This window comes from Bombus flavifrons, chromosome 12, assembly GCF_040668555.2.
Source record: "Bombus flavifrons isolate JBK064 chromosome 12, iyBomFlav1_principal, whole genome shotgun sequence".
In the NCBI taxonomy this organism is placed as follows: Eukaryota; Metazoa; Arthropoda; class Insecta; order Hymenoptera; family Apidae; genus Bombus; species Bombus flavifrons.
Genome location: NC_138453.1, coordinates 3,020,734 through 3,045,916, shown reverse-complemented (window position 1 = coordinate 3,045,916; position 25,183 = coordinate 3,020,734). Strand labels below are relative to the sequence as shown.

Sequence of the window (25,183 nt, the reverse complement as noted above, 5' to 3'; positions counted from 1 at the left end):
GTGTGGCGTGTGGAACGACCATGCTATTAGCTATCGAACGCTATATTTCAATCGAGCGAGCATTAAAATAATCTCACGCTTGTTTGTTACGTCGAGACCAGTACGCGGATCGAGCCACGAAGAATAAAATGTTAATTTACGACAGCCGAAATTTGGACGGAGTTAATAAGCTTTCGTGGAGGTTCAGCCTCGACCTTCGACAGCAACAGTCAGATATTAAAGGGTGGAGAAACTTAGATCGTCGGTTTTGATTGCGAGAGAAAATCGAACGGTACCTCCTGAAGAAACCAGGAGAAAAGGTGTGAAAGATTATAACGGAGGATAATTAAGCTTCGAAGACTCGGTATAAATTAGTAGTTGATTTATCGCGCTGCTGTTGCTTTCGCTTTCCGAACTTGCTTTCCTCCGAAATTAAATTTTGAACGAAAGAATTTTTTCTATTTTTTCAACTTGGACAGTGTAGGATGGTAAGATGAGAATTTTTGTAACATTATATTAGTGAACATTAATATACCTTTCAATACCTAAGTAGCGATATATTAGCTTCGCGGGATTCGCGTAAAATACCTTGAGCCGATATTTAGACTTTTTGTCATCAATAAAATTTTAACACGTCTGATGATGTGTTAATCTAATGATATGAGCTTTATTCTTATAAAATATATATTTCAGAGTATATCTAAGATTAGGCTCGACGCAACAGTAGCAATACCGAGGGTTGGGATACGATCAGTTTGAAATGGAACAGCGGACAGTGCAATTATACGATAGTTCGTAATAAAATTTATACGTTTTTTTAAAAACATGGCTGAATCCTTGTATGAAGATACAAAGAACGATTCATCTCATCTCAAAGATTCTGATACAGATACTGACGAAAGTATAATTATCCTGTCATCTAGGAATCGTTGAATTATAAATTTAAGTAAAAAGGAGGAAAGTATGACATTTCCATTATTTAGGAATCGTCTGATTACAGGATCGAGCAGAAGTGACGAAGAAATTGATACATGCAACGAATTGGAATGGACAAAAGTGAGTGTAGAAGAAGCTGAACCTAACAGTTTTAGAACATACTAGACCAAAAGATATTCCATTAACTGCTAATGTACCTATTGATTATTTTAATTTATTTTTCACAACATCGCTTCTACCATTATTCCCCACGGAGACGAATAAATATGCAAGGGAATTTTCCGATAAATATGCAACCGAACAGCAAATTCCCGAAAATCTTCGGAATTTTGAGAAGACAACGATCGATGAAATGAAGATACTTATTAGATGCGTCAAATACGGGTTTGTAGAAAAAGCCAACCATCTAATCATATTAGACAAAGATAAGCAGTCAGCAAACCCCTTGATTCAATCAAATGATGATAAGAAAGTGATTTCAAATATTGATGAAATTCTTCCATATCGTAGATGATCATCAGTTAGTGGTACCGGATATAATAGTTAGACAGAATGATCTTTGTTGGAAAGTTCAACTGTTTGTCGCTCATTCGAATAGAATTTTTCAACATTATTACGTGCCACATATGGAACTGAGCATTGATGAAAATTTAGTTGATACTAAAAACTACAATATTTACCAAATAAACAACAAATGGAGAATATAAATGTAGATGATACGTGACCCTAAAGTAAACTAATATCTGGGATTTTACGTTTATAAAGGCGGTAAGAGCCAAGAGGACAAGCAAGAAATAGAAGACAAAGGTCTGGGTCATACAGTAATACTCAAATTGCTTGTTTGTACTTGGCAATTACCTCAATACGGGATATCACGTGTTTATTGCTAACTTTTTCAGTTCAGTCCCACTCGTTTAAGATCTTTATCGTTTGTATATATACAGGGTGGTTGGTAACTGGTGGTACAAGCGGAAAGGGGATGATTCTATGCGAAAAAAGAAGTCGAAAATATAGAATAAAAATTTTTTTTTCTTTTTTTTTTTTAATTTTTCCATCGAGACAACGATCTACAGTGAGATCCGTTATAACGAGACGTGATAAAGTGCATGCGTACCGAGCGAAAATTCAAAGTCGATTTTCTCAAAAACAAAGCCTCAAACGAAAAATTTTTATTCTATATTTTCGACTTCTTTTTTCGCGTAAAATCACCCCCTTTCCGCTTGTACCACCAGTTACCATCCACCCTGTATATTACAGGAGTTACGTAAATTTTACGTTGTTATCTATTTTAGAAATAATAAAGTTTTAGCTTCAACATATCGAAAAAAAAAGCACACAAAAACAGTCAATAATTCTTCTTTCAAGTCACGCTTTCGCTAGAAGCTAGAAAATAACAACAATTCATTATGGAACAGAAATAAGAGTCGAGAATCCGGAAATTATTGCCCAATGTAATAAATATATGGGTGGCATTGATACTAATGATCAAATGCTTTACACTTACATAAATGAGAGCAGGAGCTCGAGATACTGGAAAAAAGTTACTTTCAATATCATTTCGCGAATGGTCCTAAACTGCTACATCTTATACACAGAAAACCCAAATATCAAAACACCAACTAAATATGAATTTACTGTAAATATAATTGAGAAGTTGAGTGAAAATTGAATGAAAGGGAAACATCTCAGCATTTCAATCGCTCGTTTTTGAACTGGTTCTTCGACAATATACACTCGAAAACTACCTGAAAAAAGAGAGTAACTGTGTGGTGTGTAGCACGGAAACTAACGATCAAAATCAAGAACTGTAATGTTCTGAAGAGTGGTTTCACTGTCATTTGCACAAAACATAGAACATTTATTTATTTATATTTCATTTAGGAGATGTATACTATTATTTAAAAAATGTAAAGCCTTTTGTATTTCATAAAATGTAATTGTTTTATTTTTCTCAAAAATATTTCTTTAATTTAACTTTAATTTATGCAAAATAATTTTTTATCATGCAAACTACATATATTTTGTAATAAAATAAACAATATTTCCGAAGATATCTTCATTTTTAAGAAAAATATGTTAATTTTAATAATTGTCTCCGCATATTTTTCCAGGTATTTCTAGCTGGTATTTACAAAATTCATAGGGTACTGAAAGGGTTAAACAATAAAATGGATGCAACCGTGGAACCAGCCTGTGGTACGTAAGAAACTACCTAGCAACGCGATATTCGCGGAACAAGTCGTGGCTACACGGACTCATAAATCCGAATTCGTCTCGGTCGATCGCGTTCCTCCCATCCCGGCGAATTTTCAGCTCGCGGCGGAATAAAGAGTTTAGCGATCGATTGGCTTTTTATCGTGCGATTCGGACGCGGTTCTGGTCTCGGAAGGAATCAGAGAGTGGTTGGTGCTCGTGCGAGAGCGAAGGCTTGGCTAGCGGGGACCGACGATTTATGCCCGCAGACTTATTTGGCATCATTGTTTACGGGCCAGGAAGCAGTTTGTCCCGAACACTCGGCTCCTTTTTTGCGATATAATTGCAGATTCTGCGCGTCCACGCAGCCAGGGCGGTCCTTTTTTGTGGCGGATCTTTCTGTCCCACCGCGCCGTAAGAAACTCGGCAGGCTGCGACCGTGCCTCTCACTCTCACTCATCCACCCCATTCACCGACATCGAACCCGTCGCTCATCTTCTTCCTGCCCCCGTCTTGTCTCTTCTTGTCGTACTTTATCACGACGCGACGCCCTCCTTTTTCTACCATCTTCTTCCTTTCTCCCTTCCCTTCTACTCTTTGCCACTCAACTACTACGGTAGCCCGATCCAACGTGTCTCGATTTTTTCTCCCGGATCTCTTCCTCTATGTCTCTCCCCTCTTCTTTTCGCGTCTTTTAACCTCGCCCCTTTCACCGAGCGATCCAATCGATCCAACTGCCTGGAAAAAGCTGGAGAAAGTATATATGTACGTGGCGGAGAATCACAAGCGACTTCGATTTTCTTAATAGCTGTCCTGTCAAGAACATGGTAATAAAGAACTAAAGCTGTTTGCGCGGATTTAAAGACTCGAGAAATTCGTTAAAGCCACTCTTGAATACGACGTCACTCGTCGCTCAGCTGCTGTATGGTTTATTCCATATAAATCTATATAGTTCTGATTTATTTTCTGCTTTTACAATCAGCCGTCACTTGTTTCGTCGTTTTACCGCTTATCGCTTACTGCTTGCCGCTTATCGCTTTTCTATATACTCACGGCCTAAGAGATATCATCATTTAATCCTCACCGCGCCGCGCTGCGCCGCGCCGAGTCGACTCACTTTCGCGATGACGCGATAAAACAAAATACTATTTCCTGTACAAACTGCAACTGAATAAAAAATCAGAAATTTACAGAATGCTTACCCATACTTTTTTCCTTTCCTTCATATGATATAAGTGTTACTAAATATTTAGTACCTAAAACTTCAATATACCCGGTCAGTCAAGAAACCCGACTCGTTTAGCTGCCTCACTGTTCTTGGTCGATGGTTCGAAAGTTACGAAATCCTACGAAAGATCTGAATTTTTTTTCATGTAATGTTTCTTTTCTTAAGGTAAAAGAAATAGGACTGAGAAAGAAGTGCTTTATTAATTCGTTACAAATGTCCTGAAAGATATAAAAAATAACTATAAAGATTCTCTGTAATGGAATAAAATTAATCTAATCTACTCACCATATTTTTAAAATTGCAATGCAAGGAACTCGAATAAATATTTGATTCTAACTAAGTATCTAAAATTAATCAATAAATAAAAGGTATAAATTACGTGTAATTTGATTTCCATATCTTCCTTCCATTTTCAAAGCGTCGAAGCGACCCTTTTCGATATCTTATCAGGGCATTTACAAACTTGATCGTTTTACTGAAACAAATTTGCACATTAAATGGTTGTCAGTATGTTAATAAGGGTATTCGAATATCGTCGTTCGAAGGACTAACGTGAATTGACGTGATCTGATATACAAAGATGCTTCGAGTTTCAAATCACCATCGTCTAACATTACGCTAATTAAGGACCGTATTCTACAGAGATGACATATCTTCCGCATGTAATTGGAGCAAGATGTATTTACGTGATGGAACCTATCATCTTCTCGCCGTTCACGGGATCCGATCGACCCGATGATAATTGATGCACACTTAATAACGAACGACCCGCGCAAAGTAATTAAGAGCATGCACGCAAATTTATCAAGATCCACCACGGAACATGCTATTAACGTCAAGATGTCCCAAGTCGAGATATGTAAACTCGTCTTTAGCGACGATTGCTCGGAAACGAGTACGCGTAACCGAGCCCTCTTAGATTGTATTACCTTTAAGCTCCATTATTTTGATCGTATCTGCTTCAACCGATATTATTTAAAAAATTTATGAATCTAGATTTCCAGGTTGGTTAGGTATGTCAAATCGAACGTATAATATAAATAATTCTGAATTGCAACAAATTTCGATGTAATTATCAAAACTTTCACAGACTCGTATCATTGTAAGAAGATAACTATTCTAGAAAAATAACGCAATAAATTAATTTAGACGGTTAGTTGAAATCATTTTTTTCCGATAATGTTATCAATAGACGAATGTTTCTATGTTTCATGAACCTATGTGACCAAAACCAATAAATTATTCGAGTATCATTCCTTAATATCTGTGTATCATACCATCTGCAATAGAGTAAAGCAAACATCTTCGATAATCTAACATACTAAAAATCTAACATGCTAAAATAAATAAACAACCGAAACCTTTGCTCCGTTATTTAAAATCATATCGAAATATATTTGAATGTTTTACTATTCGAATGTATGTATAATACATTATAATAAACTGTTATCCGAACAAAATATCTGCTAGTAAGAAATTCTTCTTTTCTATTACAAATGCAATTATTATATGCATTAGAGTATAAACTGCAAATGAGAATGATGAGCATGTACTTTCTTATGTACGAAAAAATGTAGTTTTCTAGCGGTCAAAAAAATATAGACCCCTTACACGTTAAAACAAACTGACGCTTCTTTGATTTCTATTTGGACAAATGAAACATTAATATCAAAAAAGTGATTATTCTATTACCTAAAAATTCCATTATCAGAATACTTCTGATCTCCCTATTCATATGAGCAGAATACATATTAGCAGAAGTACCACAATATCTTCTTTCGTTCATTTTAGCATACTTCAAATTACAAACTAAAATTCTCAAAATATTCTCAACAAACCTTGTTTCACCATTCTTTCTATACGAATCTTAAAAATGAAATCTACCGTATAATATTATCGCTCTTATATGTATGTATACGAGAGTTAAAAGCTTACCGAAGAATTCGAGAGTGAAGATAAAAAAATTCCGAACATTTCCCCTGTGCAAATGGATTAGTGGTCCGGGGAAGTGTTCTGGTTGCATGGAAACCTCGAGGGGGAACAGATAATCGATGAGGGGAACCAAATGTCTTGACCATAGCGAGGAATTGACGGACAAGGCGCTATCCTAAAGGGAATTCTCGAGCAGAGATCGTGCTTTCCCGCCTCTGCGGAGAAACCGAGCAATAAATTCGCGGATACGTCGCCGACAGAAGGATCTGATAGCGGCGAAACTTGCCCGTGCAAAACCCTTCTCTTCACCGTCCGTGTCCACCGAATATGGAAACACGCGACCCTTCGTTAAAACCATTCGAATATCCATACGTCTATGTCATCAATTTTATTAAATTACGAAACGTGTCGCAAAAATAAATTTCTCGAAGCAATTGGGGTATGTTTTATATCTATGTCCCGTTTCAATTGTAACTTTCGTGATTTAAATTAAATAGAATTTTTATTTTGTTTGCAACAATTTGAATCTGCTTTAAATCTAGCAGTTACAACTATACATATATAATGACCATAAATTTTCATGGCCACAATAATACTACAATAATAACAAAAAGTTACTACATATGTATATATAAATAAATTATTTTATTATTAAATGTGTACATTTTTAATGTTACGCAATGATATCTTGTTCTCTACATTCTTTTAACTTATGTATGATGCTGTAAAATAAGAAAATTGCAACGTTTTCCGCATTATACCGTGACTATAATTTTTTTAATACATTATGTGAAACATAATACATAATGTGATTGTACAAGAATGTAGTATATTACTTTAAGTTTTGAACCTTAGGCTGTGATTATACAGAAAAACGATAATCGATAAGCAGTAAGCGATAAGCAGCAGAGAGGCAAAACAACTGATGGCTAAGCAACAAAAAATAAATCGAACCCATAGATTTCAATGTATATTGCAAATAATTCGTCACTCGTTGCTCAGCTGCTGTATGGCATATGACATGTCAATCTATAAATTCGTTGTATTTTCTGTCGCTCAGCAGTCTCTTGTTTTATCCTTCTACTGCTTATCGCTCTTTTGTATAATTACGGCTATCGTATCATTGACTAAGAATACGATAGATTTCTGAAAAAGTGTCTGTAGAAAAGTATTCCACAGCCCGGTGCTGCGTAGCCCTTTACACTATTTTCATGTCATATGCGACATTATAGCTGCAGTATAGAATAAGATATCAGCAGTACTAGAAGGGTAGGAATTATATTTAAGTCAACGGTCGACATAATTACAATTGGGAATGATCTATATTCTGCACAAATCATTCAGATTTAGTTAGAGTAGTGCGTATATACAGATATATACAGAGAGAAAATAAAAATGCTCGCGCTCGTAGCCTAGTTCTCTCACAGTACAGGTGCTGCACCATGCGACAAAGTGTTGAAGGTGGCACACATTAGCATGTACAAGAACCTATAAAATTAGGGATCTGCACTGTTTAGTTGCACACTGTTATTAAATAGGTTTTGGAGTTCGATATTTAATTGATTCACACACATTCAGTTTTTATATTGTGTATTTCACCACCATGTACAGCCATATGAACACACCGGATACACTCAGATAATTAACACGTGGCGGACGCCAAAACAAAAGGGCGTCGTTAGAAGTCGTACCAACTTTGCATGTAGGAACTAGTGATCATACCAACCTAATATTTTCCTCAACATTCCCCTTTGATTATAGTTTCTACAAGCCCCATAGCTTTGATAAAATGTTGAGTCTTGACCCTATTTAAACCTTTGGTAAGAATATCAGCAACATTCTCAGAACTTGGCACATAAACATAATCTAATATACCTTTTGACACGCAATTTTTAACGTAGAAATAATGGACTTGAACGTGCTTAGAACTCTCAGTACAGTAGCGGTATAAATTATATGCCCAACAGCCTATCTGTACAACTTATTGTCAAAGGGTTCCCAACATCAAAACCAGCTTCATATTCCTTAGCTAGTGGTGTTGACACTCCAGTCTCATGAGTAATGTCAAACAGATCCAGCATTTGGCCTATCTGCACAGATTGATCAAACACGACAGTAGTGCTGTTTGGCTTACTCAGATGGATGGACAAAAATTGAATGTCAGTACCTAGCACCCTAACATTTAGTTTCGCCTTAATATTAGTCTTGAACATACAAATCGCAGTCTTTGTTCCAAATGCAAGAATATCATCCACATACACTGCTATAATTAGATCTTTGGATGCATTCACATACACACATGGGTCACACACACATGGGTCACTCATACATGGGTTTAAATTCATACCCTTCAAAATATTATAAATATGTTTGAACCACATTCTCCCAGATTGCTTCAGTCCACACAGGCTCTTCTTAATTTTACGCACATATTGAGTCCTGTCTTTTCCTGGAACTTCAAAGAGTTCAGGTTGCTCCAGGTATATGTCCTCATCCAAAGGACTATTGAGGTATGCACACTCTACATCAATGTGTTTATAAATTTTCAGCACACAGAGCAAGCAAAATTCTCAGAGTTCTGCGTTTCACAATTGGGTTGAAGATCTCCGAATAGTCTACCCCAGATCTTTGCCAGAATCCCCGAACTACAAGCCTAGCCTTATATCTATCAGAATCCCTTTTGACAACAAGGACCCACTTACAGTCAATGACGTTTTTACCCAATGGTCTTAGCACTATGTCCAACACATCTTTGTTCACAAGATTGTCCAATTATTCATTATTGCCTCCGTCCACTTTTGAGCATCAGATCCCCTCGGGGCTTCGTACATATTAACAGACACACAAACTTTTAAGTTTTGCAAACCGTTGCAACATAAGCACAACTGCTGCAACTCTTTGGCTTATGCAGTCTTGCTGACCTCCTAGGTACAATAAGTACACTTACAGTCCCCTCCTGATTATTTTCATTAACTAAATTGTCCATGAAAAGATTACTTTCCCCCTCATCATTTTCACCATCACTTTAGACCTCAATATCAATTTGCTCAATTCCCTTTTTAAGTTCAAAATCTTCAACATCCCATATCTAGTCAGAAAATTTCTTCTTGATATCACTTGTGTCCATACTAATACCCTTGTAGGGAAACACATTTTCTTCGAACCGAACATGACGAGATTATTTACCTGGTCTTTGGTAGGTAGATCCTGTAACCCTTGACTCATCAGTCGTAACCTACAAAAATCCCCTCATCTGCCCTACTATCAAATTTTTTTCCACTTGGGCTTATCAGGTACCAAACTTTGCATCCAAATACCTCTTAGTCTATTTATCTCCCCTTGGATGTCACATCCCTCACCATATCCAATGGAATTTTATCTCCGATAGTAGCAGGTGGGCATAAATTCCTTATGTGGCACTCGGTATTTACAGCTTCTCCCCACTGATAGGGAGCCCTAACTGGATAAGCAAACACCTAGACATCTCAACCAAGGTTCTATTGATTCATTCTGAAACGCCATTTTGCTCAGGGTTCCTAGGAACAGCCTTCCTGTGCAGAATACATTTCTTCTTCAGGTAGCTCTCAAAATTGATCCTTGTGTACTCACCGCCATTATCAGTTTGGATGGCACTTATCTTGGACTGATGCAGGGCCTTCACATCCATCTGATATTCTTTGAAGCACTTGAATACTTCGCTTTTCCTACTGATGATTCTAACATGCATGAAACAAGAGAAATCATCAATGAAAGTTACGAAGTAATTTCCTCCACCTAACAATTTGCACTGAGCTCTGCCACTGACATCACTGTGAACGATTTCCAAGGACGTTGACACATATGATGAGCTGTCCTCGGGAATGGCACCTTTGTCATTTTTCCCTTCACACAGACTCCGCACAGTTCATCACATTTCTTGGAATCTTCTTTCACGCCCAGTACAGGAATTTTCATACAGATGACCCAACCTCTCATGCCATGATACAGTAGTCCTTAATGCCTTTGCCTCAATGACTTCAATATCCTCGTCACTGTGGCCAGCCCCCCTCTGATCATCGTTCACAGAGACATTTGCAACGTGTCTTTCATTGCGGATAGTCTCCAAGTAGTATACATCATCTCCTACTTTTGAGGTGAACACAATGTCGCCATCATCATGCGTTGCAATAGCCTCATCCTTTTTACACATGGTAGTAACACCCTTCTTTGTCAACTGCCTGATCGAGATTAGATTTACATCTCACTCAGGTACTCACAGAGCGTTTGACAAAGAGAAGGTCCAACCCCCACAGGACTCAGCCATTTTCACAATGATCGTTTCCTTTCCCTTAACTTCCAGATGTCCCTTACCAATCCTGATATGTCCGATCGCAGGTGCAAAGTCCACAAAGTCATATGGTTTGAGGCACCCAAGTCAAGGTAACTGATCTCCCTCTTTCCAAACAGCTGACGGAGGATAAGGTCAATGTTGAGATGGTCCTTTGGACCTTGACTGGTGTTCTGGTCCCCTCTCCTTCTTGTTTCTTCTTCTCCTTGGGGTTCTTCTCCTCTCTATCTAGTACACTGGTACAAAATATAGCCCCATTTTCCACATTTGTAACACTTCTGGTTATGTGTGACTCTGTTTTGATGTGGCTTGGGCTTCCATTGTCTTCTAGTCGCAATTGCGCTGCCTTGCTCGGACGACTCCGCAGCCGCATCGATTCTTCTTTCTTCGAGTAGAAGATCGGCCTTCACCATCCTCGAGGTCAGATCCTTAGTAATCTTTGTTACTTTGACATACGTCGAGTAATTTGGATCTGTCACGAGGCCAACCAAAATGAATAATGCCACAACGTGATCCTCAAATTTGATACCAGCTTTCGATAACTTGTCACACAGGACTTGGATTTTCCCACAGTACATGGAGATATCCATGCTAGGGGTCTTCTCGATAGTGCCCAGTTCCCGCAGCCACAAGACAATGTCCATCGATGTGAATCTCCATGGTGTTCTTCTAGTGCTTTCCAGCACTCCTTCGCCGTTTTCAGACCGCTGATATCCGTGAGATACTCAGGGCAGACATGCCGGAAAATGTATGCACGTGCTTTGTTATTCATTTTAACATACTCGGGTCTTACCCTTTCTGCTGCCGTCAATCCTGGATCCACCGCATCCCAGCAGTCCAGGAAAACCATCGAAGCTTCCGTCATCGTCTTCCAGTACTTATAGTTGTCCTTATTGAGAATTGGATTCATATCTTTGTCCACATCGCTCATTTTCTCCTGGTGGGCCATGGCGTAGTCTTTTCTCGGATATTTACAGAAACAAAAAACTCAACAATAAATATCTTCACTATCGCAGTTCACTGTCCTGGGCCCATAACCTGTTATTAAATAGGTTTTGGAGTTCGATATTTAATTGATTCACACAGAATCAGTTTTTATATTGTGTATTTCACCACCTGTAAAGCCATATGAACACACCGGATACACTCAGATAATTAACACGTGGCGGACACCAAAACAAAAAAGCGTCGTTAGAAGTCGTACCAACTATGCATGTAGGAACTAGTGATCATACCAACCTAGTATTTTCCTCAATACACACTACATACACTGCATACACAAGAATCTATTTAATTGTACGGTTCTGCGGAAAAATTCATATCTATTTTTCTATCCCACACCATCCTGAATAAACGCGGCGTATCGGATAAATTAGGATATGTTTATATAAATAATAAATTACATTCCTTTGAAATTCGTGTTTCGTGTCATTTTAATTTGAAAAATATCGCGGACATTGATGAAAGTTTCATGAAAACAGGGCCAATAATATAAAAGTTTTATTGTTGCATTGTTGCCTCGTCGATATAATATCTTGGATCGAGTAATGTTGCTCGCCATTATCTGTGTAGTCGGTAGTAGATGCTCAATAAAGAAAAACTACGTAATTGTTTTATCGTAGATCCTAAAATATCATCAAAATGCTAAAATATCTCTACCGTGAGTATTTTTTAATTGAAAAAAATGGCAAAACTTCGTCTCTCGATGCAATTTTTCCGCAGCTATTATTTCGTACTGTTTTGATAACACAGGAAATACTCGATAATTCTACAAAAATCAGAACTCAAATATTGCATTAATGGAGATGTAGAAACGATTCTATTTCTGGAAATTGAGATCTTAGACGTGTCAAATGTAGAAAAGGATAATGCGAGTGAAAGAGAAAGAAGGACTGAGAATCGAAGCGATCGACAAATATTAAAGCGTTGCGATAAGTTGACTTTTAACTCAAAAATCAAATTTTTTTATTTTAATTTTTGATCAATAAAACTTTTACCAATATGCTTCCTATATTTTTCTATTAAAATAACACTAAATACGATATAATTTGGTTCCATTTTTAAATTAGTACCCAGGTACATTGTCTCAGCGATATCCGATATTGGATCATGTCATACTACACTATCGCGGCGGGCCGTCGAGCTTTTCGGTGCGTCAGGGGAACCTTCTCTTCATAGTGGGAATGACGAGTGTGCAACCAAGATTCCTCTTTAGTTGTTAAATAGTTTTTTGCAAAAACTAATAAACATTTGAACATGAGATTTTGCACACTTTTCAGAATGACCAAAACTATATTTTCATAAATAATTGAATGATAATTGAAAATAATGCGATTTTGGATAGTTTTTATTTATTTACGACTTAATCATTCTTAACGTGTGATGCCTCATTTGATAGATATCTTTAATACCTACAATTTTTAGAGCAAACTTTTTATGATCCTATTATTAGAATTATTGTTATATGCAAACAATCTGTTCTCGATAACTTTAAAGGTAATTTACAAAATCTGTGTCAGAAATTTTGAGTGGCAAACATATAGGATTTGTTCCTGAATATAATTTTGCGAACATAAAAACTGACAAATGACAGATCGGTTTGTTCTGTATCTTTGGATTACATTTTGATACGCAATACATCAAAGGAATGATACGCAAGGGCTTTTAAGCAATAAGTACACTACGTCCACCTTTAGAGTTAGAAATAATTAATTAAATAATTAATAAAATAAATAATTAATATTAAAATGGCGAAAAGATTTTCTACCACAAAATGTCACACATACATAAATACGTTGGCTATTAATATCTAACAGAAATCAAGAATTTAATGATATTATTTATGTTCTTGAACTCTACCAAAAATTCTTTTGTTTGGTACTTGTTCGACCGTTTGCAGAGAGACGCGTTCGCCGTAGATCGCATCAACGGGAGTTGTAAATTCCCGTTACGATTATCTAATCGACGCTACGAAATGATCGATCCCCTATTTCGTTTAGAATAGTAGAGGTGGTTGAACCGATTATAACACTGCAGTAACAGGTTACAATGTATACTTTATTTCAACAACTTAATGGATTTAACATTCAATAGAACGGTGAATATGTCAACAGACAGAATACAAGTTAAGACGGAGTATATGATACACGTGAGTACAGTGACTGATCAGAGAACAAATTGAAGACTAAAACTAAAAACTCCTGTTCTGTGACGGAAGTATTTACACCATAGGTCAGTTACGAGTGGAAATCCCGGGATAAATAGGAAAACCCGCGTTTCCCCGATTTTTTATTGGTTGGAATAATGGCCCTAAGGAACGTCTCGAATCGACCTCTACTTTGCTGCAATTGAGGGCCATGAAGTTAAAACATAAAATGATATTTCGTTTTATGACTGTGCCTTAGGATTACTGCGGGCCGACCTATGATGTTTGCACCGCTAGCGGACGTCCCGACCGAAGGACAGACTTCAGCCCGTACCAGATAACAGGACGTAACAGTACTAATAGTTTTTGGATATAAATACAGAAAGAATAGCTTTCTATAGGAAATATCATGACAGATTGTTTAATGTATTAATAACTGTATAGTTTCATAAAAAAAAAACTGAAATTGCCCTTTTTTGGATCTCTGAACAATTCTTTACGACGTCTCGATAAACAGCATATGTTACGTCGCCTAAAACATCGGCGCTGCAGCTCTCGCGACCGGGCAGCCGATGGCCTGCGTAACGTCATTTCGACCCTCAATAAACCTGAGGACCAACCATAACTTTCTCTTTCATTATGTACACATGTATCTTCATTCAATCCGTCGTCCTGAAAGATTTCTTAAGGCTAAAAATATTTGCGACGCACATCAGGTTTTTAGAGAGGTCCTTGGGTTTATTAGGCGCAATTAAAAACACGGAAAAAGCGGGTACGCGCCCATTAGGAAAAACCGAACATCTGTCTAATAGAACAGGCTGGGTTTTCCCATGCACAAGGTCACTCACGAACCACGTTGGTCGGAGGCTTCCTACTCATCACTTCTCCTACGACTCTAGGAGAGTCAAGTCGAATACTTCTCCTACGACTCTAGGAGGGTCAAGTCGCAGACTTCTCCTGCTACATCAGGAGGGTCAAGTCAACTTATTTCGTCAACATCGCTAGGTCAAGTCAACTTACTTCTACATACTACAACGTCGAAGTCTAACATCACAATCTCACGTCTATCAAGTATCCTCAAGTGCTACGTCCACTAACATACGAAATTCGACTGTACGAGCCTTGCTCTACTATTCATATCTATCTCGTCTTCGTGCGACAAGCTGTTATCGACGATTTGTATCTACTCAACAGTGTAGTTTAAGTGTTGGAAATATATATTTTATAATTCTGTGAATCACAGTGTTATATAAACTTAATCACCCCTATTATCTTAACGGAAATCAGGGGATCGATCAACTCGTGGTGTCGATTAGTATAATCGTAACGGGAATTTACGACTCCCGTTGACGTCTCTACTCGCGATTGCGTCTCCCCGCGATTGGTCGAAATTACAGCATATATTTTCAAATTTTCTACTTTCCTTGCCACAATATTAAATACCGAATCATAAATCTGATCATCGCACAGCGGGAGCGACATATAGTATAAATTGACTGCGAGTGCATGTCTGCCGACAATTGTCAATGTAGACTAGGCTTTTATACGCAAACGGTCCCTGGAATTTTCCCTCTAAAATAGGCTAAAAACTGTTATATTTCAGATGTGGTCACGCGTCGTGTGACGTATAACGTGTCATAATCCCTATTCATCGAGTACTTTCAGAAAATGCAAAACAAGTTAAAAAAGATTAGTGCCCGGAAACGAAGTTTAATAAAAAAATTAAAGCACCAAACAAAATAAAATAAAACTATCATACAAATATTTACTACTCCAACACTTCGATTGAAGTATGTCAACTGTAGTGCATTTTCACGAGTCAGTAATTTTGTTTGGTAATTTAAGAAGCATCATAACAAATAAGAAATTCGATATTTATTTACAGCGTTTATAGCAACCTAATAGGTAATAGCTAGCGACTTTGACTCACTTGATTTTTTAGGGACTGACGAATTTGTAACATGTTACAGCAGTAAATGATTTCATATGCAGGGTCGTTGAATTAGTCTTAACAAACGTCATCTTCATTCTCATCATACGTACTAAAGAAAAACAATATGTAGTTCCATGCGATGATGAAAAATTATTCACGCCAATAGAATTGACATGTCGAGTGCCAAGAATTAATGTTAAATCTAAATGGTGTATGGAAAATATATTTAAATTATTGGACCTGTAGCGGCACTCGACACCAACCAGTGTCGGACGACGGCAGCGCAGTGGTTAGCGCCTTAGGTTACGAACGTTCGGGACCCGGGTTCTCAAATCCCGGTAACCGTTTTTCTTTCTATTTATTTATTTAAATGTTACAATTTGTCCAGTAGGACATTTGGTAAAATGTTATATCTTGGTGTCGTAATAATATAGCATGTGGGTGGTTACCCAGCGGGGTACCATCTTCGTGTTTGTTAGGTTGTGTCCTTTGTGAGATCTGTTGGGTGTTTCCTTTTGAGTCTTCTTTTTATGTTTGATGTGTTGATCGTTTCCGCTGCTAGCCGATTCGGGTGCGTTGCTACGCTTTCTCTGTACCTTCTTGCGTATCTGCTAATCTCCTCCTTGACCGTTGGTATTCCAAGGTCTTTCCGTATATCTTCGTTTCTGACGTACCATGGTGCGTTTAGTATTGTTCTGAGGATTTTAGCTTGGATTATCTCTATTTTGTTTATATGGCTCATTGCTGCTGTTCCCCATAGTGGTATTCCGTACGTCCAGACTGGTTTTATAATTGTTTTGTATATTTTTAATTTGTTTTCTATGCTTAGTTTGGATTTTCGACTTGTTAACCATTGCATTTGTCTCCTTGCTGTCTGTATTTTGTATATTATTGATTTAATATGTTGTTTCCATGTAAATCGTGTATCTAGGTGGAGTCCTAGGTATTTGACTTTCCTTGTTTGTGTTATTTCCGTGCCGTTTAGTATAATGTTTGGTGGTATCTGTTTTCGCAGTGTGAATGTAATGTGGTTGCATTTATCTGGGTTTGCTTTAATTTGTTTATCTTGAAGCCACTTTTCTATTTTTGTGATATGTTCTTGTAGTAATGTGACTGCTGTTACAGGGTTCGTGTGCCTGACTAGTACAGCTGTGTCATCCGCAAATGTCAATATTTTGCTATTGGTAGTTGTTGGTATGTTGGCCGTGTATAGTATGTATAGCATTGGTCCTAGGACGCTTCCTTGCGGAACCCCTGCCTTGATATCTTTAACTTCAGAGCATGAATCTTTAATTTTTACTATAAAGGTTCTGCTGCTTAGGTACGAATATAATAAATGGTATATTTGTTCCGGGAATTGTTTCCTGATTGTTTGTAGAAGGCTTTCGTGGTTTATTTTATCGAATGCCTTCTCTATGTCCATAAAGAGTGCTGTACAGTATTCTTTGCCTTCTAATGCTGTTATTACTCCATTAGTGAGTCTGTGCATTTGCTCTATCGTAGAGTGTTTGTTTCTGAATCCAAATTGGTGATCTGGTATCAGTTTTTCCTTATCTATTATTTGTTTTAAGCGGGCGTAAATTATTTTTTCTAGTATTTTGGATAGTACAGGAAGTAGTGAAATTGGTCTGTATGATGCTGTTTGGTGTGGGTCTTTGCCTGGCTTAGGTAGCATTTTGATCTGTACTAGTTTCCATAGTTTAGGATAGTATTGGATTCTTAATATTGCATTGTAAATTATTGTGATTAGTCGTACCGCTTTTGGAGGTAGGTCTTTTAGTATTTTACCATTGATTAGGTCGATTCCTGGTGCTTTATTGTTTTTTGTTTTTTCGATTATGTTTCTAATTTCTTGTGCTGTTGTTTTAGGTATGATGTAGTGTTTGTCAGTTGAGGTACTAGTGGTTACTGCATCCTCGTCGGTATAACAATTGAGGTTGCTGTTATTGATATTATGGGGTGTGAATGTGTTGCTTAGGTGGTTGGCAAATTCTTCCGCTTGTTCTTCATTGCTTCTTGCCCATGTGTTATCTGCTTTTCTGATTGCTGGGATTAGTTTTATTGGCTTCTTTATTTTTTTTATTGTTTGCCATAGGGAGTAGTTGGTGTTCTCGTGTGCGGATAGTGACTCTATGAATTTTGTGAACTCGTTGTTGTTGTGTTATTTTATTTTGTTTTTTATTTCTTTTGCAAGTTTGTTTAGATGTTTTTTTGTTTTCTTTTGTTCTATGTTTTTGCCTATTTTTGCCTATTTGTTCTATGTCTTTGTTCTATGATTTTTTCGAGGATGTCTGGCGGAATGATTTTTGTTTGTCTATTTGTTGATTCAGGTATGGTGGTTGCCCATGCTGCTTCCTGAATAGTTTCTGTAAGTGTTGTTACTGCTTGTTCGATGTGTTCAGGTGTTTTCAATGGGATGTTGCAGTTGATTTTGCTCTCAATTATTTCTTTAAATGTTTGCCAATTGGTTATTTTATTGTATAGTGTCTCTGAATTGTTTTGAAGTTTTGGTTTTTTTCTATATGTAATTATTATGGGTGTATGGTCGGAGCTAAGCTCGAGGCTGGGTGCTATATTTAGTTTATTTGCGTTTAGTCCCTTTGTAACTGCAAAATCAAGTAGGTCAGGTGTTTTGCTCAGGTCTGTCGGCCAGTATGTTGGTCTTCCTGTGGATAATATATTGAGGCTATTGTTTCTAATGTATTTTTCCAAGGTTCTACCTCGAGGTGTAGTGATTCTTGATCCCCATATTGTGTGCTTTGCATTGTAGTCTCCCGCTGCGATAAACTTGTAACCTAATTGTTGAAAGTACTCTTTCCACTTTTGAGGTGTAATTTTGTTTCTCGGCGGTACGTATACTGCTGACAACTGAAAATGGTTGCTGCTAGTTGGTACTGTAACGGTGGTTGCTTGTATATGTTCCTTACTGACTTGGCTGTGTAGGTGATGTTTAATGTCGTTTTTTATTATTACTGCGGTCCCTCCGTGTGCTTTTCCTGAGGGATGTTTGGTGTCATAAATGGTGTAGTACGGAATTTTTAAATAGCTTTTTGTAGTGAAGTGCGTTTCTGATACGAGTAGTATATCTATGTTGTTACTCTACAGGTATGTTTTGGTTTCTAGGGCCCTTTGTTGTAGGCCGTTAGAGTTCCAGGCTGTTATTTTAAGCGTGTCCATTTTTATTTCTTATTTTTTGCTCAGCATGTTTGTGAGTAGTTGTAGCATAAGTGTTATTTGTTCCGTTTGCTGTCTGAGGGTTGCGTTTTGTTCGATTATCATTTTTGTAAGTATATCAGTATTTTTAATTAATTGTTTTAGTAGTTATGTGATTTCTGTAGTGTCTTCGGTGTTGTTGCTTTGACTCTGATTGTTAATGGGCGTTTCTTGTCTGATATTTTGTGTTACTTGTGCATAACTTCGGTTTACTTGGATGTCTGTGTTTCTGATTGTAGATTTTATTTCATTTTGAATTTTCAATGTTGCTTTGTTTTCCGTTGTATTTTGTTGTTGTTGGTAGTTATCAACTGATCTATTGCGAAGTGGTGGAAACAGTTTACGTTGTAGTTGTTTCCTGATTTCACATCCTTTATAGCTGGCTGGGTGGTTTCCGTTACAATTGTAACATCTAAGTTCCTCAATTTTTCCTGTGTATGGGCAGCGTATTGTTAAATGGTTTTTTGCACATTTAACACATACCGGGCTTCTATTGCAATAGTTTTTTGTGTGTCCGTATTGTTGGCACCGCATGCATTGAGGTATTTCTTTTTTGTAGCGTGGTGGTTCCACTGTTACTATTGTGTTTAGGATTTTTTTGACTTCATATATTGCTTTATTGTTGGTTCCCGGTTCTAGTTCAATTAGGAATAATGATAGTGGTTGTTTGGTGTCATACCTGGTTATATTATTGATTGTTCTTGTTTTGTGTCTTATTTTTTTTAGTTGCTCACTTAATTTTTCTATGTTGGTTTTTGGATGTAGTTCTCTTATCACTACTTTGTAGCTCCTTTCTGTTTTGAGCTGATACGTGTGGTATATAGCATTTTTCTCCTTAAGTTCATTTATTACTTTTTTATAGCTTTCTGGGGAGTTTGTTTGGATTTTTACCTGTTCCAGTTTTACTTGTTTCATTGTGTAATTTTCCTTCCCAGCTATGTTGTTTAATCTATCAATAAGCGGGTCTATTATTTGCGCCTTAACAAATATTGGTGGTGGTTTTGTAACTTGTGTTGGTTGAGTTGTGATTTTGCTTGTTGGGTCATCGTCAATTTTTTCCGTTAGCGAGCTGAAGGAATTTCTTAATGGTAATTCTTGCAGCCATCGCTGCTTTTCTGATTCTATATTACCTATAATTTTTCTTTTTTTATTATAGGTCGCCACCTTCCAGCTTCCATCCTGTTGTGTTGTTTCTTTGTTTGTTTCCATTTCCACTTCAGTTGTATCTGAGCAGTCCTGATCTTGATTTATTTGTTGACTTGGTTTTGTTGTGTCTGTTGTTTTGTTTATATAATATTGTTCGTCTTTATTAATTATCTTTATTGGTGTAACTTTCATTTTGTTTTTTTTTATAGCCTTCTTAATGGAAAACACAGGTTTCCAACATTTAGCTATGGGCGTAGCCGTTCGTGTATTTATTTTAGTCACTTGCCGCACTTTTATGACGCACTGTACCACCGCTGCTTCACGTCCTCTCAGCTCGGCTGCTCGGGCAGAACTGTCCGGTAACCGTAGTCCGATTTTTCTTCCACGATACAAAAATGAGAAGAAAAGCAGCAGTACCCCAGCAGCGACGTCTACACCAGCAGCAGAACCTATCTCGGCCTCTACACCAGCAGTAGCGCACTATCGCCACTATTACAGTTCACCTCAGACCATTCCACTAATTCATTATCCTTTTTTTCATTATCCTTATTTGAAAGAAAATATCCCTTTTTCTTCTTTAACAAAAATATAGTAAACATTTAATTTCCCTTTCTAAATTTACAATTAGTTTAATTGTTACGCGATTTTGTTACTCTCATATGTCATGTCAATGTTATTGTCATTCGCAGGACAAATTAGATTATGTTATTTTACTATCTAAAGTTACGTATATTATGTTACTTTGAACTTTCGATCCCTTATTCTCAATTGTTTATACGATATCTATAATGGCTTTTTCATTCCAAAAATGTCGCTTACAGTTTTAGAAGAGCAGCCAAATGTGTTACATATCCAAGTTAATTTTTCCCGAATTCATTTCTTACACAGTGTATTTATATTTATTCTGTAGTTTATATTCTGATATTCCTCGTCCTTATTTTGTTTCTGATAGTGAAATATTATAGTTTGTACATAATTTAATTATGCATTGTATATATTACTTTTTTTTTAAATAAATAAACAAATGTTGAAGAAATAATGAGTTTTGACATTCTTCTCTGAAATTTACTTATGTAAAATAATCGCCACGATTCTCTAAGCATTTCCGCTAAATTGTTAAAAAAGTTATTAGACAAAAGTTAGTCGATATTCAGTTAATAATAAATTGCAATAATGTAAATGTGCAAAAAACTTGTTATTAAATAAAAAAAACAGGATTATCACAATTTTTTGAATGATAACGTATATTTTTCTATACATTACTCGATGTAGCTTTATATATTTTTTTAAAAGGTATTAGGGTACTTAGGTCGATTAGTCTAGAAGTTATTAATTTTGTTCTGAGTGCCCGTACAGTTGACACGCGCCGGAAATGGGAAGTATCGGAGTATCTATAACAACTCGAAGAAGTTTAAAAATCCTCTTCAAGACATTCAGTGCGAAGTCAAAACATACATCAAGGAGAACGAATCTCTTCAATTATGATATCCACACATGTATATATTGACATTACATGTTAAGTATGCCAACACACGGTGGTACACTTTTCATTTAAACTACGACAAAACAATAAAAAAGATCATACATTAACTTTTTAGAGGTTGTTGTAAAGGGAAAAGAAAAATGAATTCTGAAAAAGTTGGTTAAAAAGTAGAAAGCAACTACCATGAATCAGATAATGGACACAGGATGTTGATTCGATCAGCGTGGCAATGAAACCCTTGCCTTGCTCAAAATGTTGAATTTTACAACATATTCCAAAATTATCGAAATCCAATATGACGGCTACTTTCTAAATAATTACCATGTTTTATCTTGTTTGAACAGAAAGATCTCGCAACGACATTAGTAAAAGTTTAAGTAAACAAAGAATTTCATCATTATATTAGTACTGTCACGTCTATATTTGAGTTCCTCCAGTGGTCTCACAGAGTGGCGTCACATGTGCCACAGAACCTTCTAGTAGCTTCTCGACGTGCCCATCGAGAATGTTCCATTCATATCTTTACGCTTCTTCCGCCGAATTCTCGAAAGAGCATGCACGTGCTAGCCGGCGCGGTACATCTCACGAATGCACGCTAGTGGGGATATCGCTGGACAACAAAGGAAAGAATCCGTTCGATTAATCACTTCATCTGTATGCGATTAATATCGTTGTATTCCAACAAGAAATAATTAATCTAAAGAAAGGTAAACAAATTTGAAAAACAACAAAGCATACTATTTTGTCTGTTGTTGGAAAAGAAGTAAATTTAATTTAATTGTCTATCTTCAGTAAGCGCTAACTTTATTCGTTACGAACATTCGAACAAGTGTCTCGAAACTGATTTGGCATTTGGTTTGCTGATACATAGTATTGAAGTTTTTCGTCCGTGAAAAACAAATGATGCAAAAAAAAATACTAACGCTACATGTCCAAAGTAAGATACTTGATGTGCAATAACTCCAGTCGCTCATCATATGTACAATACGCGGCATCTTACGCAGAGCGATTATAGTCGCTCGTAATATGTCAGTGGCATTTTATGGAGAGCGACTGTAGTCGCCCGTAGTAAATAGAGGGTTGATAAGTACTCAAATCACGTCGGCACCGCCTTTCGGCATTACTTAAGCATGTTTTTCTATACTTCTTTATTCAATTTATGACCTAGTTATCTAGTTTAAATCTTCTTCCTTTGCTTTCAAAATTTTATTTATTAATTACTAATAATTATTTTATTTTTATTGGGTAATAAGGGACTATTACATAGTTAGTCCTTATTTCCCCCTGTATTTCACCCGTTATTCATCAATACTATCTACTATGTTTGTAATACTTATTATTGTCGTCGACGGGATACCCGGCCAAAGCCGGCATAGCGTCAATAAAAACGATCATCGGCGAATCAATGTACCACAACTCCCCGCAGAATCCCCGGACGTAACGGGAACTGGCACTGTGTAAAACGTCACATCAAAACGACACTAGGATCACCGGTCTACAGCAAGCCACGACATGCCTCAAACAGGTGAAGGCGGAATTCGAAATGATGTTAGAACAAGGAGTGATTAGGCCATGAGAGTCACCCCTGCACGTTATCCTCAAAGAAAACGGAGGACTACGACTCTGCGGCGACAACCGGGCGCTGAACGCCCGTACCATACCCAATAGGTATTCGCCGCTGCATATCGAAGATTTCGCGTAACAACTGCATGGTAAGCGAATCTTTTCAAAAATCGACCTCATCCGCACATACCATCAAATTCCGATAGCACCCGAGGACATCGAAAAGACAGCGATCGCAACCCCGTTCGGGCTATTCGAAGCAGTAAATACCATGTTTGGACTTCGTAACGCGGCACAAACATATCAAAGATTCGTCGACGAAATTACACGCGAATTAAATTTACGACGCGAATCGTTTACGACGATTTCCTGATAGCCTCGAAAGACGAGGAGCAACACCGCGAACATTAGCTAACGCTGTTTAAATTTCTAAACGATGGAATAAAACCGCTAGACGAACGCGTGGATGCAATAGTAAAAGGTATGATTAATTTCTGCCGACGTTCCCGAGGCCGCGAATATTTTTCACCCGCTAAACGAAATGCTAAAAGGCGTAAAGAAGGGCAACGCGCCCATCACGTAGTTCGAGCAGGCCAAAGATGCCTTCCGCGAGTCAGAACGCGACCTCGCAGACGCCACGATATTAGTCCATCCGATACCAGGTGCGCCAGTCAGCCTCGCGGTAGACGCGTCCGATTATACCGTGGGGACGGTCTTGCAGCATCGTGTGAACGACACAAGGCAGCCGCTGGGATTCGTTACGAAATCTCTGACTCCCACGTAGCGAAAGTACAGCGCGTATGATCGCGAAGTACTTGCAATGTACACCGCGTTAAACGGTTTAGACACGCCATGGAAGGGAGAAATTTTATGATTTTTATAGACCACAAACCTCTCATATACACGCCGCCTCTACCATCCGCGGCGGTGCCGACGGCGGCGACGACATGCGGAGGGACGAAGTGAGGACCGGACCGGTCGACAAACAAGCGACCGTGAAAGAAGCGGAACCGACCCACGATCGGGAAGAGGAGGACGTCGCATACCTGCGAAGGAGGGTGCGTTTTCTGGAGGGAGAGGTCAGTCGTCTTCAAGAAACGGTGGAACGGCTGACCAGGGATCGCGCGGAGAGGACAGCCAAAGTTGGTAACAACGACGGCAAAGGACAAGAGGTGGGGATCACCCCTACGAGGAGGACGAAAGAAAATGCTCCTCGGGCCCCAGCGGGAATGGCCATGAGTCCTCCTCCCCCACCTCCCCCACACCCCTGGTCAGCGTCGCGCCGTCTCCGCTGTCCCGACGGGTCGGGGAGTAATACACGTGATGCACGTAAAACGCTTACCGAGGGAACGGATAGATTCGGTGGTTCAGGACCTCGAGACCCACTAGAAGATTTCAAGATCCTGTTCCTCCGCAAGTTGGAGGAATGTCGGCAAAAAATAATGCCAGGGGTGGCAATTCCCCCGGCTACGGATGCTGGAGTCGCCACAGGAATCGTACAAGCACGATTGCGGTCGGCGAGAGACACCTCGCGGTCGACCATGGAGTCGTCGGTCGACGAGGCAGGATTCACCACTGTGGTAGGAGAAAGAAGAGGAAGAGCGAGGCGGAAGAACAGGAAGCCCACGGTGCAACCTCTTCCAACGGTCCATGCGCCGACCGAGGACGCAAGAACCAAGGGAAGGGTATCGTCGTCCCTTCCGTCGTTGACATTGCGAATAGGGGCCTTGGCGCCCTGGACGGCGACCGGAAGCAACGAAACGAGGGCAAGGACTTTCGCGGAGGCGGCCGCTCGGCCACCGGTGCGCCCCCGCACGGGAAGGGAATCCATGCGAGCAGCAGGCAGCGGCAATGGACTCGGAGCTATCGGAGCAGGAAAGAAACGCAACGCTAGCGGGCGGGACGCGCACAGCGAGAAAGTGCCGGGCCTTCCCCGACCCCCACGGTGTGCCGCGGTATCGCTCACCGTGAGGGACGGCTCGGGCTTCACGTACAGGGATGCGATGTCAGTGGTGAAGAGAGAAGTCAAGCTCTCCGAACTCGACATCACGGAGTTAAGACCGAGGAGGGCGATCACGGGGGCGCTGCTGTTCGAAATCCCATCT

At 38.5% G+C, this 25,183-nt stretch overlaps 1 long non-coding RNA gene across 5 annotated transcripts in view; it reads right to left on the bottom strand.

The window, feature by feature from the left end:
• Positions 1-3,597: 3,597 nt before the first annotated feature.
• Positions 3,598-25,183, bottom strand: part of LOC138185593 (uncharacterized) — a 188,039-nt gene continuing 166,453 nt past the window's right edge. Inside the window, exons 1-3 of one of the 5 annotated variants that reach the window (XR_011174668.1) lie at positions 4,622-8,582; positions 4,382-4,454; positions 3,598-4,269 (exon numbers count right to left, since the gene is read on the bottom strand). This is a non-coding gene — a long non-coding RNA (uncharacterized LOC138185593). Of the gene's footprint in view, positions 4,455-4,621; positions 8,583-25,183 lie in introns of those variants that run through there. The other 4 variants (XR_011174669.1, XR_011174670.1, XR_011174671.1 and 1 more) reach the window with 4 other exon arrangements.